Source organism: Lolium rigidum, chromosome 7 (genome assembly GCF_022539505.1).
Source record: "Lolium rigidum isolate FL_2022 chromosome 7, APGP_CSIRO_Lrig_0.1, whole genome shotgun sequence".
NCBI classification, from domain to species: domain Eukaryota; kingdom Viridiplantae; phylum Streptophyta; class Magnoliopsida; order Poales; family Poaceae; genus Lolium; species Lolium rigidum.
The window spans coordinates 172,193,674-172,211,404 of NC_061514.1; positions in this window are offsets into that span (position 1 = coordinate 172,193,674).

Here is a 17,731-nt window from a genome sequence, read left to right on the forward strand (position 1 = left end):
CGCCGGAACGATTTTAGATGGTTTTTGATGGTTGTTTCAAGGTGGTCTGTTCTCGCAATATTTGTACCGGTTGCTACGTCACCGATAGTGGTGATTCGTACTCTCAGCTTCCTAGTGGCATCAACCAGAGTGTTGGTTTATCTTCCCTGGAATACTGGTGGTGGAACACTTGCTGAATGGTTGTGTTGCGCATGTAGCCTTGGCATTGCGGCTAATAATCAAAATTATTTAAGATCCCCTTTGGTATTTACACGTCCGTGGTTTAGTATATATGTCTTTTTTGTGTGTTTACCTTCGGAAAAGTACGGACGTTACGTTTTGGCACCTTGGAGCATATATATGCTCTTGTTTTTCAAATGAGTTTCAAACACATTTTGAAATTTCAAAAAATTCCAGAAAATAGATGGTGTGTATATCTCGATGTTCTATGTGCTCACAAAGTTAGTTTACAAAATCCGATATTTTTTGTGTCATGTGTAAAAAGGATAGTTTTTTACACATGGCGCAAAAATTATCGGTTTTCCACCAAACTTAGGGTGCACACATAAAATGTTGAGACGTACACGCGGAATTGTTGTTCGGAATTTTTTTGATATTTAAAATATATTTCTGGTGACATGAGCATATGTGCCAAGATCAAAAGTGGATTTTCTGCTGAAGAGTGCTTATGTGTCTTTACCACGTATCATTCCCTACAATAAATATATCATGGTATAGATTAAGTATATATTTCAACCCCAAATGTTGGTGATTGGAACAAAATTCCCCTGAACTTTTTTGGGTATAATTGTAACCCTGAGGCCTTGTTTGGTGCCAGTGTTTTTGTGAGTTTTGAGGGGGGTTTTGAGGGGTGTTTTGGGTGAAAACAGCAACCACCCAAAACACTACAAAATCCCTATCATCCAAAACACTTGTCAAAACACTTGTTTGGCACACTTGTTTTACAAACCAGTGTATTCAAGTGTATTCAACACAAATGGATAAAAATTCGATCTTTTTTGACATATCACAAGTAAAAATCCAATATTTTTATATTTATTCCGAATTACTTTGTTTTTAGATTTCCACTTCAGTTCCATCAAAAGGTTATGTCCTACAACATTCTACCACTTACTACTTTAATTTGCAGATAACATAACAATCAAGAACTTGTAGAATTCATAAATGCAACCATTTTCAACTAGACAAAGAGAGATTGAATTATACATTGGCACTGAAACTAACTCAGGTTATAATAACATAGTACAAGCTTGTTATTGTTATTGTTCACCCCACAAATGACACTCCATAAACTCCAGACTTGAAGCGGGCCATCCATTCACTCCACCGGTTGCAGGACCTGCACATTGTAAAAAAGGAAATGTTTTACTTATCATGAAGAAGTGAATGTGTATGCCCGCGGATTCCAAAAATCCTACAGATAATGAGAATGCTAATATATCAACAGAGGTTGATCTTGCAAACACCAATCGAATCAACATATCACTAACCAAAGCTCTCAAGCATTATGGTGAATGAACTAGCGCACACAGAGACACGGAAGTGATCAACTGAAGTAGTACATAAAAAAACAAAGGGATCCAACATTGGGTCACAGCAGAATTCTGCTCAATCAAAGGTGCAGAGAGACAGGCAACATTGAATACCAGAATATTACTACTGAACATCATAAGCAGTTGTTTCAGTCAGCATAGGTTTCAAATTTTGGCGCAATATAAAGAGATATAGAAAAGAACAGTCGACTAATTGCAGTTCAGAACGGTAACTATCCATGAGCTTATAACTTGGTTTCAGGTTTGGTGTATTGCTAGTTTGTGCCATCCCCTGCTGCTACTATCCATCGGTCAAGCCTAACAGTTTGAAGCTAGCCAGCTTAGCTTTTCTGGCAGCAGAGGCATGGTACATCAAGAACCAAGAAACGTATCTCACATCAAGAACAACAAGCAGAACCAGATCTGACATCAAGAACCCTAAACCTCACATCAATACCTAGATATCACGGCAAGTACACGAGGAGAGGAGGAGGTAGGTGGATACTACTTACAGAGGTATCCAGCTTGGCCGGAGAAGAGGCGCAGCGAGAAGAGCTCCGTCTCGGCGGCGGAAGGAGCTCCGTGTCGGTCGCTCGCAGGGCCGGAGAAGATGTGGTCTCGACAGGGACCGTCGCTGGTTTGCTGCGGGACGGATTCGGAGACGAGCTTCGACGGCGGCGGCGAGGCTTCGAACGGGCGGCGGCGGCAGCGAGGCTTCGAACGGGCGGCGGCTGCGGTGTAGGCTTCGAGCGTCGCGAGCCCTGCGCCGCCAGCCAAAACGCGAGGGGGGTGGAGCGTCTCGTTTACACGTCAACCCGACGGGTCTTGGGGGGTTTTCTGGGCTCGTACCCGGCCAAAACCGGCCCACCGAATAGCCCACGAGTGTTTTGACGTGTTTTAATTGAGCCCGAAAATTACACCCCAAAACCGGCCCAGCCACCAGCAAAAACACTCTCACCGAACGAGGCCTGAGTTGTTTTTGGACGAATTTAGGTGGTTTCGGGTGGTTTTGGGCATTTGGGCGTTGCAGACGCAGTGCTAACGTGGCGTGGCGTGGCGTGGTCCTGTTAGAACTATGCGTAGTTGAACTATGGCTCGGTGTGTTTCCCGTGAAAGCAGTGCCTTGCTGCTTTCATCTACAAAGCCAAGGCTAGATGGAATCGATCAACTAGTATTAGCTAGTTGCAATTGCAACACACACGAGAACTAAAATCGTTTGGCAAACCACGCCGGCCGGCACCATCCCAGAACAACGACGTCGTCGTGGCAACTGATGAAAGGAGAATGACGAGACGACACATGAGACGCGCTTGTTGCGGTTGCTGTTCATCGTCTCGCCGGAGATGTTGTACCATGACGCCATTGCGGCGAGCATGGTGGGCTGGCGCGCACGACGTGCCCCACGGCGACAAGGCGGCGAGGTACGAAGGTGCCATTTCTGCCCGCGTGATGTGGCCTGTGGGTGATGTACATAACCTGCGCGACGGTGGTCATCCCCTTGAGCGCGCCTAGACGGTCACTTGGCCTAGTCCATGCGGATGGGGTGAACGCCACGCTGAACGGAGCGTTGATGTCGATGTACTTGCCACTCCCCTACAGGTTGTTAGCTGACAATACCGTGAAGAATCAAAGTGGCATCAGTAGTGACAAACCCATAGCCCGGCAGGCCTTTGCGCGACGCCCGCCGCGCTCGCCTACTGCTCTGGCAACCTCGCCCTGCAACTTGAAAGCCGTCCGACGACGCAGAGTGGCATGGGGACAACGCCTCGGTCGCCGGCAGCATCCACCGGAGTAGGACGACGCAGGGAGACCGGCTTGTTTTTTCTTTTCTTTTGAAACGAGGAAAAGAACTCCATTTTCATTGATAAAGAAGAAATATGGAGTGACCGGTTTATTAGCAAAAAACCAGCCCAAAAACAGGTATAACCACACCCTCGCCGATCTTCATAGAACATGACCGTCGCGAGGGCACACACCATCACCCTGGCTACCCACAGAAGCTGCACACATACCACCAAAGTGAGGATTTTTGTCGAGGTTGCCCACTTACCTCACCGTTATCACTCTGCAGGAACTCCAACTTCCCCGAGGGAACGACCATCAAAGAAGACCTCACGGTAGTGGCGCCATGAAGCTTCAGCCGTCCTATGTCAAACAGATGGTTCCTTACATAGAGACATGCAGCTCCGACTCTAATGACAAACTCTAGAAAGGAGGTGCGCAAGACCCGTGTCGAAAAGAGCTTCACCACAGACCACCCCTTGCAGGTACGGGTGAAAACGGAACGGATTATTTCCAACCGACCGAGCAACCGGAAGCTTACGGAACGCAAAAATGGATTCGGTCGGATACAATCACGGATACGGAAAAGGATATGATTTTACTAATTTACATGTGTATCCATAGATATACCGCATTTCACGGTTATATCTAAGCAATATCCAGCAACTAATACATCAAATCTTAGGCCCACTAATATATAAAATTACATCTTAGCCCACAATTGGCAATCTCTTTATATATACCATAACTCCGTAACCCTACCCTCCTTCAATTGCCCATAGACCATACCCTTGGCCACCGACTCCTTCTAAGGTCGTAGCCCTAGCCGCTAGGTGCCAGTAGCATCTATTCCCTATTTATAGAAGAATTTTTACAAGCTAATCTCTACTAGTTGGTTCTATTTTTATTTTCAAAGAGAGACACGATAAAATGTTTATCAGCAACCAAATCGTATTTGTCTCGTGTTCGATCTATATTCGTAATCGATAGGCTCCGATTCCGTATTCGTATCCGCACACTATCCGCTCTTATTTTGAATCCGGAAAAATTATGGATATGAATATGGTTTCACAACTATTCAGTAGTATCCACTTTGTTTTCATCCCTACTTGTAGGTCATCATACTCCGCTCAAATGAAGACACCTGAGACTTGGATGTGTGGGTCTTCGGTGTTACGCCAAAAGCTTCAAGAGACATCTTAGAGGCTACAACGTAGCAAGAGGGCGCTGTGTCACCGCACCAGAGGCAAGGAAGACGAAGGAAAAGGAAGAAAAAAATCGGTCTGAATGACGTCGAGACAAACGTCCAAATAGCGGTAAAAAAAATGTATATGTCGTATGTACAAGTCAAAAGTGCCTCCAATCCGCCACGTGTGCAAACAAAACCAGCTTAGGGGAACTTTACGACATTTTGGGGTTAATATCGCACAAAAAAACAGCTTCAGGATTTAGCTCCAATCATGAAACATTTGGGGATGAATTATATAGTATAATATTTTTTGAGCAACAATTATATATACTTAATCCAATATAAAAAAAAAAGAGTCACATCGAGCCCATGATGACTCGTCAAGCTATCTGGCTAAGCTGGGCTCTAAAAGCCCACCAACTTGTAGCAATACAAGAGGGCAAACAGCCACACCCACGCCACTCCCCGTCGCCACTCCATTGCTTTCCTCCCTGCTCAGTCTGCTCCTGCTCCGGCGGTAGGGTAGGTCAGGACGTGAGGGAGCGCGCCGACGACAGCCATCTCCGAACACTGAGGTGATCCCTGTTCTCTCTCTCTCCCTCCCTCTCTCTCTGTCTTCTGCTTTCGATTTTGCTTCCATGGCGGGAGGGAGGGAGCACGGGGAAGGGATGAGAGTGGGTGCAAACGGCGGCGGGGCTAAATGCCGGATTTAGAATCTTATGAACGGAGCCTTTCGGTGGTGTCATCCCTTCGAGGGGAGGCGGCGGGGGAACACGGGAAAAGAAAAGACCCTTTGTTGTGGGCGAGTGGCGGCGGGAGTGAGCACGGGGAGCAAGGAAGCCTGCGCGCGGCGTCGGAGATAGCAAGGTAAGGGTGGGTAGCCTGACATCGTCGGGAGGGACGCTGGGTTCTATCAAGCGAAAAGCTTCTGTTTTTCGTTGTATGCACCGGTGGGGTGGGTCGTGAAGTGGAAGCCAGCGAGGGGCGGCGGTGGGTGTGTGCAGGGATCGGCGGCGGGTTGCACATGGATCGGCGGCGGAGGTACTTCGAAGAGGAAAAGGATCGATTTTTATTGCTTTATCGTCGCCTGGGAGCGGAAGCCGCCGCTCGTTATGTGCGAGCGAGCCTTAGCGACGGGGGACGGACACCGCAACGGTGGCGCTGTACAGATATTGGAAAAAAAATCAGTTTTTTTTTATCTGATTCTTGTATGGAAATATCTGTGCAGGAAGCAGAATGGCTAGTCTCGCAAAAAAAAAAAAAAAAACGATATGAAGGGTCATGGTTCGAGAGCATGAACCTCCCGAAGAACCAGGATTGGGAAATCAATCTGCTCGAGGATTTAAAGAGATCAGGATTTGATGTGCCGGCTGTCCATGACCAAGGACGGTGACCAAGCTGTGTGTTCCATGCCATCGGCTATGCAGTTGAACTGGAGATAGCTTTCCTTGCGTGGTATCTGAAGAAAAAACAAGGCCTTCCGCAATTCAACATCGACAACTTCATCCTACAGTATGAGGCTGAGTCTAACAGTAAACTAGGCGTGAATGATCACGGCTTTAACCGTGTGAAGGTGGCTCTGGCTGTGTTCAAGAAGCAGGGTGTTTCCGCAACAGGCACTCTACGTCCTATCCAGATCTCCCAGTCCCGATCTTATGGCTACCTCACCTTTGAGCAAACAGCTCAGATGATATACTCAAACCATGGGATGGTGGGAGGGTTTCCAGTCACATCTTCTTTGTACAAGCTTGGCCCGAATGACATTTACCAGGTCCGACGGGAAGGCATTCCTGCAAATAAATGGGCTGATTTCACAAGCCATCTTGTCTGCTTTGTGGGTTTTGGTGTGCGGGGTGGAAGAGAATATCTTGTGTTTGTGAACAGCTGGGGAGAGGTTTTTGGCGGGGGAGGAGTTGGAAGAGTGTACTTCGACCAAGTATACCAGCACAATGATGGCCAGTTCTGTCTTCACAGCGTGCAGATACCAGGAGGTTCAGCCCCAGATGTCCCTATTCGCCGAGGTAACCCGGCCACTTGGAGAAGGAGCCGCGACCCGCGGTACCCCGTCTCGTGGGATGGAGGAAACATCAGGTTCATCCATCCCACCCCGAGCATTGCTCCATGATGGTCTCTCGAGTTGAGTTTGAGATGTAGCTGCAGACCTTGGTCATCAGACTCGACCGAATCGACGAGCACGTGCCTGCCGGTTTCCCAGAGATGGTCTCCTGAATTGAGTTTGAGATGTAGCAGAGTTCGTTTTGTGCTGTCAGGAAGTAACATTCCGTCGAATTCAGCGTACATTTAATTTCGTAGCGTTGTGTTCGTTTCAAGTTATATTTTGGTGTGTCCCGTGTGATGAGGACACAACCTGATCTATCTCTAATTTTGATTTAGTCTGAATAAATTTTGGAATATGCGTTGATGTTAATATTTGTGAATCAGTTTGGGATCTCTGTCATGCAATACATTTGCTGTTGTGCCATCCATATGTGTTCATCTTGATTTAGTCTGAATAAATTTTGGAATCTGTGTTCTTGTTGATATTTCTGAAATCAGTTTGGTATCTCTGTCATGCAACACATTTGCTGTTGTGCTGAGCAACAAAAGAAGAAAGATGTGAGGAATGTGCCTTTCAGAACCATGCTTGCTGTGTAGGTGTTTGCTGCGCCTTAAACAGCAGCAGTAGAACAAATCAAAGCACCCGCCTTGACAGTCAAACCATATGCATGCCTCAGGATTAATATTGCAGAACAACATGGACTGTGAATGTTGATTGGCAAATGTGCTGAGACAGTTTCACTGTTACTCATCATCATCATTTTACTTATCTTTCTTTTGAGACAAGTCATAGGACACTTTCCATGTAAAACTAAATAAGTTCGTTCGTTGCTTTACACAATTCCTTAGCCTGTTCATTGTACACTGAAAGCCATTAATTCTCTGCCATCATCCGGGGAGGAGTTCCTCGGCTCGCGGCCTGCCCCACCTTGTTGCACATCGTCGTTCAGGGAGAGGTCGCCTACTTCCCCATGGTGCGCTCCGACGATCCCCGGCCGCGTGGCCTTGCTCACATCCATCGTCCACCCTGCTCTGCAGATCCCTGGCGCCCTCGTGTCGGCGAGCCGGTGTGCGCTGTGACGGATGGTGCGCCGCGCCTGCTGCCCCTGTTCACGTCGACGCTGCCGCCGGCCCCCGCTGCGCTTGTTGCTTCGCCGCAAGAAAGGCTGCGCCCTGGTGATGCCTCCAGAGCACGTAGTTATCTCCTCCCTCACGTCGACTGCCTACGCACAACTCTAGAACTCAGCAGGTCGAGGTGAGCGCTCACACCTTGGAGGCCAAGACGTGCACCCTGCCATAGCTCTCATCCATCTACACACACCTACATCTTGCTGGAGCCGGTGGCCGTGGCACCAGAGGTGATGGCGACCGGACAGTAGCACACGACGAGCAGCTCATTGGTGACTACTTCCTGGCGCTCTGCCGTCGCGGACGGCGACACGGCGTCGGTGTCGGCATCGAGGCTGTCGCTGTACAGCCCGGCGCCGCGGACAAAGCCAAGGATGTCGGAGCCGACGGCGTTGGTGCAGCCCGTCCTCACCTTCGCCGCCCTGTGAACCGGGCCAAAGACGACCGCGTCCGGGGGCGGCATCCCTGCACGATCTCCACGTCCGCAAGACGTTCCGAAGGCTACCGATGAGCTTCTCGGCCTCCGCGCCAACTCCACTCCCACGCTGTCGGCCGGTGCTACCTCCACTTCCTCGGACCGGTTGAAGACAACGTCGTAGAGGGCTGCTGGCGTGCAGCTCCTCTCCATCTTTACCACCATGAACGACAGGTCCCATGCCGTGGCACTACGGGTGTGCAGCCCGCTGACATCGAGGCGCTGTGGCCGTGCAGGTGCAGCCCGCCGACGTCAAGGTGCTGACGGCGAGCAGCTCGCTGCCGTTTTCACCAGAACGGACCAGACCCAAGCTTCACAGTGGAGTAGGTGCTATTTCGCTGCCGTTTTCGCGGTGTAACCTCGGCGCCGACCAAACGTCGCTTACTACAGTGGAGTAGTAGATTTCTTCAGGGTTGGAACCATGGACTACACCGAGATTGGTGCAGGCTCATCAGAATTTGAATGTGTGACCTGTTGCTTCTCAACTTTGTGCACTATCGACTGAACCAGAGTGTATGTGTGTACATATAGCAACAACGTTTTATATTTGTATTGAAAAGTGAAAGTGATTTTGATATTTATTTTTGTTTCCTATAATTTTGTGTTTATGTAAGTGGTTTGATTATTTGTTTTGGTACATATATATTTTTTTGAATCTGTTTTTATTTCTTAGGCGCGCATGTAGCCAGCTCTCAGTATATACCTCCAGAACATCCACGTATCAAGGAGGAACGATACGTACGTCATACGTGCATGTGTATTCATACACCGGTGCAGCGGAGGTGCACACACGATCGAGTGACACGACTAGCGTATCCGTCTAGGTCGCGGAGAGCGTTCAACACACCGCTACCTCCCTTTTAAAATAACTGTCGCAGATTTTTCTAGATTTATATGTATCAAATTATACACTAAAACGCATCTAGATACATTTAAATCTAGATAAATTTGTGACACTTATTTTGAAATAAAGGCGGCCCTACTCCTTCCTACTAGCGAACATGGCATAGCGCGGCGACACCATCTCACGCTCTAGGCACACAATGTCCACCTAATAAGGTGTCCCCAGCCACATCACCATCGGTCGGAGAGTCATCCAAGGCGTGCGGACATAACCCTACCCAAGGCAAGCCGGAAGGAAAACCTTTCTAACGTCAACATCTCATCAGATCATAGGCTGTCGTTAAAAGGAGGGAAGTTCCATGAGAGCCCCAGCACGCTGGTGAACTGCCGTCGCCGCTCGCCGCAGAGAGGCCGCCATGGGGTCCCCTTCGTCCTCGTCGCAGTCGCGGAGATGGGCGGACTACACCGACGATGAGGAGGAAGCCTCCCCCAGATCCTACTGCGAGGTGCTTCACAGTGGAACGCCACCAGTGGGCGCGTGCTCGAGGGCTCCGCCACCGCCACCGACTAGGCCTTTCTCGTCTAGCCCTCGCGGCGTGGCTCCGTCGTCGCCTAGCCCTAGTGGTGTGGTCCCGCCGGCGTGCGCCGCGCCCAGACCTTGGGCCGTGGACGAGGGCATGTGTCGCCTCGCACCTGCGGTGGTGCAGCCGAGAAGGCCACCCTCTCCGGTGGCGAGTGCGCCGGCACGCGGCGCCGCGCCGTGGACGAACGTTCGTGGACGCAAGAGGGCACGCAACCAGCAGCCGACGTTGCCCGCGTGGACCATACGCTCCGGCCTCCACACCAACCTCGCCGGAGCGTGCTTTAACTGCACCAGAACACGTCACATCTCAGCGGACTGCACCTACGAGATACTGTGTCTACGCTGTGGAGAAGAAGGGCACCACGCCCGTGCATGCCCTCAGAACCGTCGAGTTGGTGGCGCTCGTCGCGGAGAGCGTGGCGCGGGGCCGGCGGCACCAGGTGGTTTGCCTGCCCACCAGCGCCTCGGCCCAAGAGACCTGGCGCCAGCCGCGGCCGTGGAGATGAACCCCTCGCCGGACGGCAGGGGTCACGGGAAGGCACCGATGATGCCTGTGGAGGAGGCGCGTCCTACGTACCGCATCCCGGCGCATAAAAGGCTAGGTCTTGGGGTCTCGCCACCCCGTCGGGTTCGCACACCATCACCGCCTCGTCGAGCTCATGTGCCGTCGCCGCCGCCGGTGGAATCCGTTGGCTCCCGTTTGGCTGCGCAACAGGGTGCGCGTGGATATGTCTTGGCGGCGCCCCATCTGGTGCGTGATGCTGCACGCACGTCGTCGTCGTGTCAGCCATCACGTGGAAGATCGTCGAGCGCTGGTCCCAGAGGTCGTGCCGGCGCTGAGGAGAATGGTTCACGGGACGCACGCGCCGCACGTGAAACGCGTAGACCTGGTTCATCGGAACGTCATCGGCCGTTGGCCACCGGCCTCAACCATGGCGGAGGTGTTGGCACCAGCTCCAGGCAGGAGAGCCCAGCGAGAGGGTCAGTGGTTGGCAGAGTCTTCATCCCCCGATCGGAGGAGATTGACGCGGCTGAGGGTTCGCTCCTCTACGCCCTCGTCGCCTTCTTCTCAGGGAAAAGGGCATATGTCACGCTTAGTGAGGCCACCACAGCGCTTGTGGAGAGGGTTCCGAGGGCGGCGGACAACTTCACGGTGCACCGCTCTTGGCCGACAGATTTCATGTTCATCTGCAGCAGCAGAAGGTTAAGAGATGAGATCATGGCGGCAGACGCGGCCCGTGGCCGAGATTTTTCCCTGCGCTTCTCTCCATGGAACCGTCAGCTTCGGGTCATGCAGTGCAAGGTGCACTATATATCGGGTGCACTTCGAGCTCCAGGGTGTGCCGACGCATGCGTGGAACCGTTCAAATGCAGAGGTGGTGCTCAGCTCCGATGCTTGGTCGGAGTGCATCGGCACGTCGATGGCGAACCGAGAGGATCTGGGGCTGTTCAGGGTCGTCGGCATAATATCCTAGAACATAGGAACAACGAAGGGTAGATTTAGAAATGGGATGTGCATTTCATCGAAAAACGAGGGGAATTTCGCGCCTTATTGCATAAAAACCTAAGAGAGATCGAGGTTTCTCTCTCGTTTCTATTAGGGTTAGAGCAATGTGAGTGTTAAGAATTTCGACATGACCTCTTTTGAAACATGTTGATTTTGGGAGATTATTTGAATTTACAATTCATATTTGATTTCAAACAAAATATATAATAAGTAAACAATATATAAATGAATTATGAATTTATAATTCAAATCACATCACACCAACACAAATAATTCATAAGTGAATAATAAAATTACATAAGAGCTCATAATCAAAACCTTGAACTTTATTGATCATACACATACATTACATTGTCTCTACAATATTCATTATACAATAATGGACATAATAATAAATAAAAGAAAATAAGAATTACAAGAATTGGATTCTTTACAAAATCCTAAACTAAATGTCTTGGAAGGTTTTGTCCTTGGATCACATTGAATTGGAAACCTGCAAAATGAAAGTGAACTAGCCAGGGGGTTAATCCAAGTGTCAAGGACACTTGTCATTGTCCAAAATCTGGCCAAAAGCAAGATAAGCACCAGCAGACCAGAAATTTGAGCAATCAAGAGCTCAAGTTTCACCACAAGCACACACACAACTAACCATGGCTTAGTCACCAAATAGTGATCCACAGCAAGCCAACCATGGCTTAGTCACCAAATAGTGCACATGCATGTGTGTCACAGCCAGGGAGAACCATCTGATGGTATAAAAGGGTAGAACCAGCAGAAATAATTCACCAAGTCGACCAAATAAGCATTCACCATCAAACAACAATGAACAGTGCTTACTTCATCTCTGTTCTTTCTCAAGAACATCAAGAACAACCACAAAAACCATTCATCCATCCAAAACTAACAAACCAAAACCAGCTAGAGATATGGGGACTTAAACAAGATCATCCAGGAGCTTGGAGGAGCAGGTCAAGTGATCAAAATCATCCAGCAGAAGCTCAACAACAACTAAGCATAGCCATCTAGGAGCTGGAACAAGGTATAACATATACCTGGAGTGGATCCAATGGATCCAATCCATTTTATAGCATGACACAAGGCATAAGATGAGCATATGCTCATGGTGGTTGTCATCACTTGGTTTTGACCAAGGAATACTGACAGAAATAGAGCAGCTATATCCTAAGATCATCCAGATACTATTCATGTGCAAATAGACAAGTATAGATGCACAGATAGCAACCAGTAGAGGATACATAGGTGCTAGAAGCTACAAAGACAACCTAGCAAGTGCCTAGCCAAGAAACCATCAGGATATCTATTTATTTCTTCACAGGCAAACACAGTGGCATTCATATTAATTATGATTCCCTACTGTGCAATTAAAGATGAGTAGCCAACAAGAATTAATCCAACAGTGAGAGCAACCAAGCAGTAGCAAGGCTACTGTGGTCACATCAACCACAAATCCATCCATTAAACCAAAGTTATAAGTCATCATCATCCAAAAATGGATTCAGAATTTAATTATCTCCCAATTGACCATGGATATATCAATTTATACAAATCAATGTATGTAATCAACACTGCATAAGCAGTTCATCCATAAATAATCCACCAAACCATGTATATAAGATAATCCATCAAATGGATAAGCAATAGCATCACCGAGAGGCAACCAGTAGCTTGACCAACTGCATCCTAGCCATTGGCTCTTGTCCAATGTGTTATGGATAGCAACAACAGCACACACACTGGAACAGCAACTAGAGCAAGCATAAGTCACAGCAGTAACTAGAGCAAGTAATTCAATTAGCCAAGAATTAACTCAGTAACTAGCCACTTGCATATGTTGATCAAATGGATCAATTAGATCAAACACAAGGCACAACAAAGCACCACAAGCCTGCAGTGATCCAAATGGATCAAATGGATCATACACAGGGCACCACAAGTGCCAGCAATGCTAGCCTATGGCAATAGAAAGGCCACTAGCAAGCATTTGCATAACACATAAGCATAAATGGATAGGATAGGATGAAACAAGCACCCGTAAGCATATGAACAGCAGAAGGACATGAATAGATAGGGTAGGCCTAGCACAGTGGACCAGTAATAATTACACAAGCATAAGCGTAGCATCAGTAGGCATGGATAGGCAAGAACATAGCATCAGTAGGCCTAGGCAGAGCATCCAGCAAGCACAACAGCAGCAGCATACGCATAGGAAGAATCCAGTAGGCAGAACTCAAGCAGATGGAGAGGATGGAGTAGAGAGGAGTAGCAGGAGGAAGAATAGTACCTGGCGTATCCATGGTGGCATCCATGGCGGCACGATGGCAAAGGCCAGCCATGGGGGCACCAAACCGCGGCCAGACCGGTGCCAAGCCACGCACCGCCAGCGTAGGAGGTGGCAAACGCACAGGCGTGTCCAGGGGGTGCAGATCGACGGAGTTCGTCGATGAACTCATCGGCGTCTGGCACGGGTGAGCACACGCACGTCCAGCAGAGGAAGGGAAGACCATATTGACGCGGATGGAAAGGAGCGTCGTCGCGTGCTGCGTCGAAAGCGACCAACGGCGAGCCCTAGAACCGCCGGAGACGTCCGGAGTTTGGCGGCGGCCGTGGCGGCGACGCCATCGCCACGGGAATCACCAGAGTAGGGTTAGGGTTTGCGCGAGAGAGAGGGGCGAGCGAGTGAGGTGGGTCGACCGATTTATTCTGGCCCAGGTGGGCTAACCAAGTGGACTGGCCAAATGGGCCAGGGGAAATTTTGTCTTTTCATAGTTTTTAAATAACCTTTGAATTTTACAAAATTCCAAATAATTATAAATACCTCTAAAAATTCAAGAAAAGTTGGATTAGTGAATTAAAAATAATTCTTAACCAGATCAAAATAAGAAATGGAATTTACATCAAAAGTTCAAATTTTGAAATTTTTGAATTTAATTATAAACTTGGAATTTTAAATTTGCAATTTTCCTTTTATATAAAAATCATGGAAAATTCCAATGAACTCAAATATTTGTTATTCAAATATTTTCAAAAGAAATTCTATTATTCCAAGTCTTTTTTTTAGATTTAAAATTTTCAAAAAAGGAAATATTCTAATATTCCAAAATTTCTTTTATTCCCAAAAAGAGGAAAACTCTATTCTTTCAAATTCTTTATTTGAAATAAATATTTTCCAAAGGAAAATTATGTTACTCTTAAATCCTTTTCTTTTTAGAAAAGAAAATCATGTTAAAGGATTTCAAGGATTTCTAAATTACTGCCAAAGGCATAACTCCTTAACTCAAACCTAAATCCTAATCAATATTTCGGGGTAAGGGATTCAACATGAAATAATACACCCATGCATGCATCACTTGGATTTTATCACATTGTCCTTACCGGACAATGATGTTTCTTTACAGAACCCGAGGTCCAGGTTCCATCCAACACATCGAACTGCATTATCTCGCAGTCACCAGGCAAGTTCACCCTTGCTCATGTCATCTTGATTATTTTATATCAATTTACCCGCAAAAGTACTATACTTATCATTCCAGCATTGAAAAACAAATGTTACTTTTCCAATTATGAATATGACTATGTGGTGGGCAATGTAACCATGGTATGTGTTCATATGGTAGAGGTTCCATTGCAAGGGTTCTACTAATATAGGACTAATCACCAATGCCGTCTAGTGATTCTAGCGCCGTACATTTCGCGTTAACCATGAGATCTATAATGGCTCTGGGGAAGTCAGCTTTATCTTTTCCCTTCTGCATATCAACGGACTTGATAGAGCCTGGATGGATGTTGAGATAAAAACGCAGTAGGTTGGGAAATCCTTTTAAATCCACATCCATGTGAATGAGAGTGCTCTACCTTCTATGAGGGATTTCCATAGTACATTGGGGGTAAAGCCGTATGATCGGGAGAAGTCTACCAGGGATGTACGGATGGACAAAAGGGTGGGTATGCAGGGTCGCGGAGAAGGCAGTGATTGGCTTAGATATTACACCTGGCCCCACACCAAGGAAGTGTGGACGAGAAACTCGTCTCGGTTGGTATCAAGGATAAGTTCTCTTATGGGAAAAATAACGCACCTCTGCAGAGTGTATCAAATTGTGGCTATCACTCCCTGTTCTGGGAAGGGAACTACGAATGCGGCAGGAAAGGAACTCCGTGAAGTTCTGGTCAACCTGTGAAGACTAGCGGGCATAGTTTTCAGAATAAAATAAACCTTTTGAAGAAATGTTTTAGAAACATGCATTGACCTGAGATTTTCTGATCAATGGTTGTAGCTAGAGCACCAAACACCTTTTCTCGTTTGAACTTGCTGAGTACCTCTGTACTCACTTTGTTTCGACACCCTTGCTAGACAGTGACAATGAAGTGGAGGCCAACGAAGGGGCACCAGAAGGAGACTACGAGCTGGTCTACGAGAAACATGATATGTCCGGAGGAGTGGAAGGCGTGGACTACGGAATAGTCTACGGAGTTGACAACAATGAGGCGGGGGAGTAGTGTTTTACCCTAGATATCTTAGATTCGAGCAGCGTAGTAGCATACCTAAATAAGTTGCTGAGCTTAGTTTGATCTGTATGTTAAGTGGTAAAAGTACTTCAGTAGTATCTTAGGGTGTTCTCATCGGACCTGTGAGAATACCAACTTGTTAAGACTATGCTTGTAATATAATCTTGAGTATTATGACCTGCAATGTTTCTGTTGTACCACTCCGAGGGATGTGATATTTGTGAAGAAGTCCCTTCATGAAGATCATATCAACGACTTGTATACTACAACATGCAGTTGTATGCTGGGTCACCGCAGCTGGTATCAGAGCAAATATTGCGACCTTAGGTTGGAAAAACCTAGTAAAGGGAAAAGCATGTAGGAGTCAAGTAGGAATAGTAAAGAATTCGCTAGAAATATGGTGTTTATTCACTTGAGAATACCAAAATCATATCTTTTAGTGCGATAATTCTTTATTATACACTATTATGATGCATCATCACTACTAATATTTTACTCATGTATACAGCCAACATGGTGTACACTTTTCCAAAGAGGACGTTAAGGAAGGTTGAAGACTGGCTTGGCGATTATGAGGGAAGTCTTACAGATCTCCTGCGAGGGATGCTGAAGGAACTTCGTTGCGAAACTAAGATTCATGTTCTGAAGTACATCTACTATGATGGCGAGATAGTAGCCAAGTGCAGAGTTTCAGTCCAACTCCCTAAGCAACTGGACATGAGTCGTATTATGCCGTATGGAGAAGCCAAAACACTCACAACGGCGTACCACATGGCTATCTTTAAGACAATTCTCGAACTTAGGCAACACAAATCCGTAGAATTCTTGTGTTCAGAGTATTCTCATGTGCCTCATGCCGAGGAAGATGAGGATCCTTCTCTGAATCATGTACTCATGGCACATAAACATCCTGAAGTAGCAGCACAACACATGGACTGCTGCAAGTCCTTGCTGACTACGATGTATTTACTTCACATGAAGATGGTGGAGGAAGTTACACACATGCTTTCTGAGTTCACGGACCCTGACAAAGTCCAGGCTCGAATGCATGATCTTAGGGAACAACCTCAACATACAACACCTTACTTCAACCTAAACAGCTTCATAGATTTGAGTGACCAGGTGCCAAAATCAGAACCTCTTACACCCAACTTTGTTCCACATTATCCACATGTGTCAGAGTCATATGATGCAGGATATGGGGGAGACGCTTCGGGAAACCTAGCTTGCTCGGAGTCACCAATCAAAAAATCGACTGGTTGGCGTTTCGGGGAACCCTTTGGAGCTGAAGAAGAACCTATCATGTGTGATACGGAAGATGAAGGAGGAGAGTTTAACAAGTATATTAACCGATGCTACATGCAGGAAGGGAAGGATATAAACTCCATTTCTCTGGATTTGGAGATGGGGGTATCAAAAACATCTCAATATGAGGTAGGTGAGAGTTCCGGAGTGAAGAAGAAGGAAAAGAAGAAGATGAGGGGGCAAGTTGATGGAAACCCTTCATGGATGGCGAATGAGGGAGGTGTGTATCCTATTGGGGATACATATGAGTCACTGTCCAGCTATTTCGGCATGACAGATATCTATCTCGGCACTTCGTCCGACTCATACTACATTCCAACTGGAAGGACTTATGTTCCGGATGGTGTTCAGAACACCAACCGTTGTACCGGATGGACTCCAGGCATGTACACGGAGACAAACGAAGAAGATGAAGAGTAGTGCTCGAGAGAGTAATAATGTAGTATAGATGGTATTGTACTAAGACATATTTTAAATTCCTGTTAGCTTGGGCTTTGAGCCAAAATAAGTGGTTATATACGCCACATGTAATATATGTGTGTAATGTTATGTTATATACGGTGTATATACATAATAAATGTTTGCTTTGGATTTGCTTATTGATTTTATTGTGTGCCTAGTTCTGGGCAATGAGTTGAGCTCAGAAAACATTTGCATGGTGTAATTATGAGTATCGCTCTTTGTTACAGGACTAGAGGAATATGGCGTTAGTTCAGACTGAAGAGGCTCGAAGAGAGCGGGAGGCAAAGGAAAAGGAAGAAGTATATGCAGCAGCCATAATGGAAAATGCACCAACACCACCACA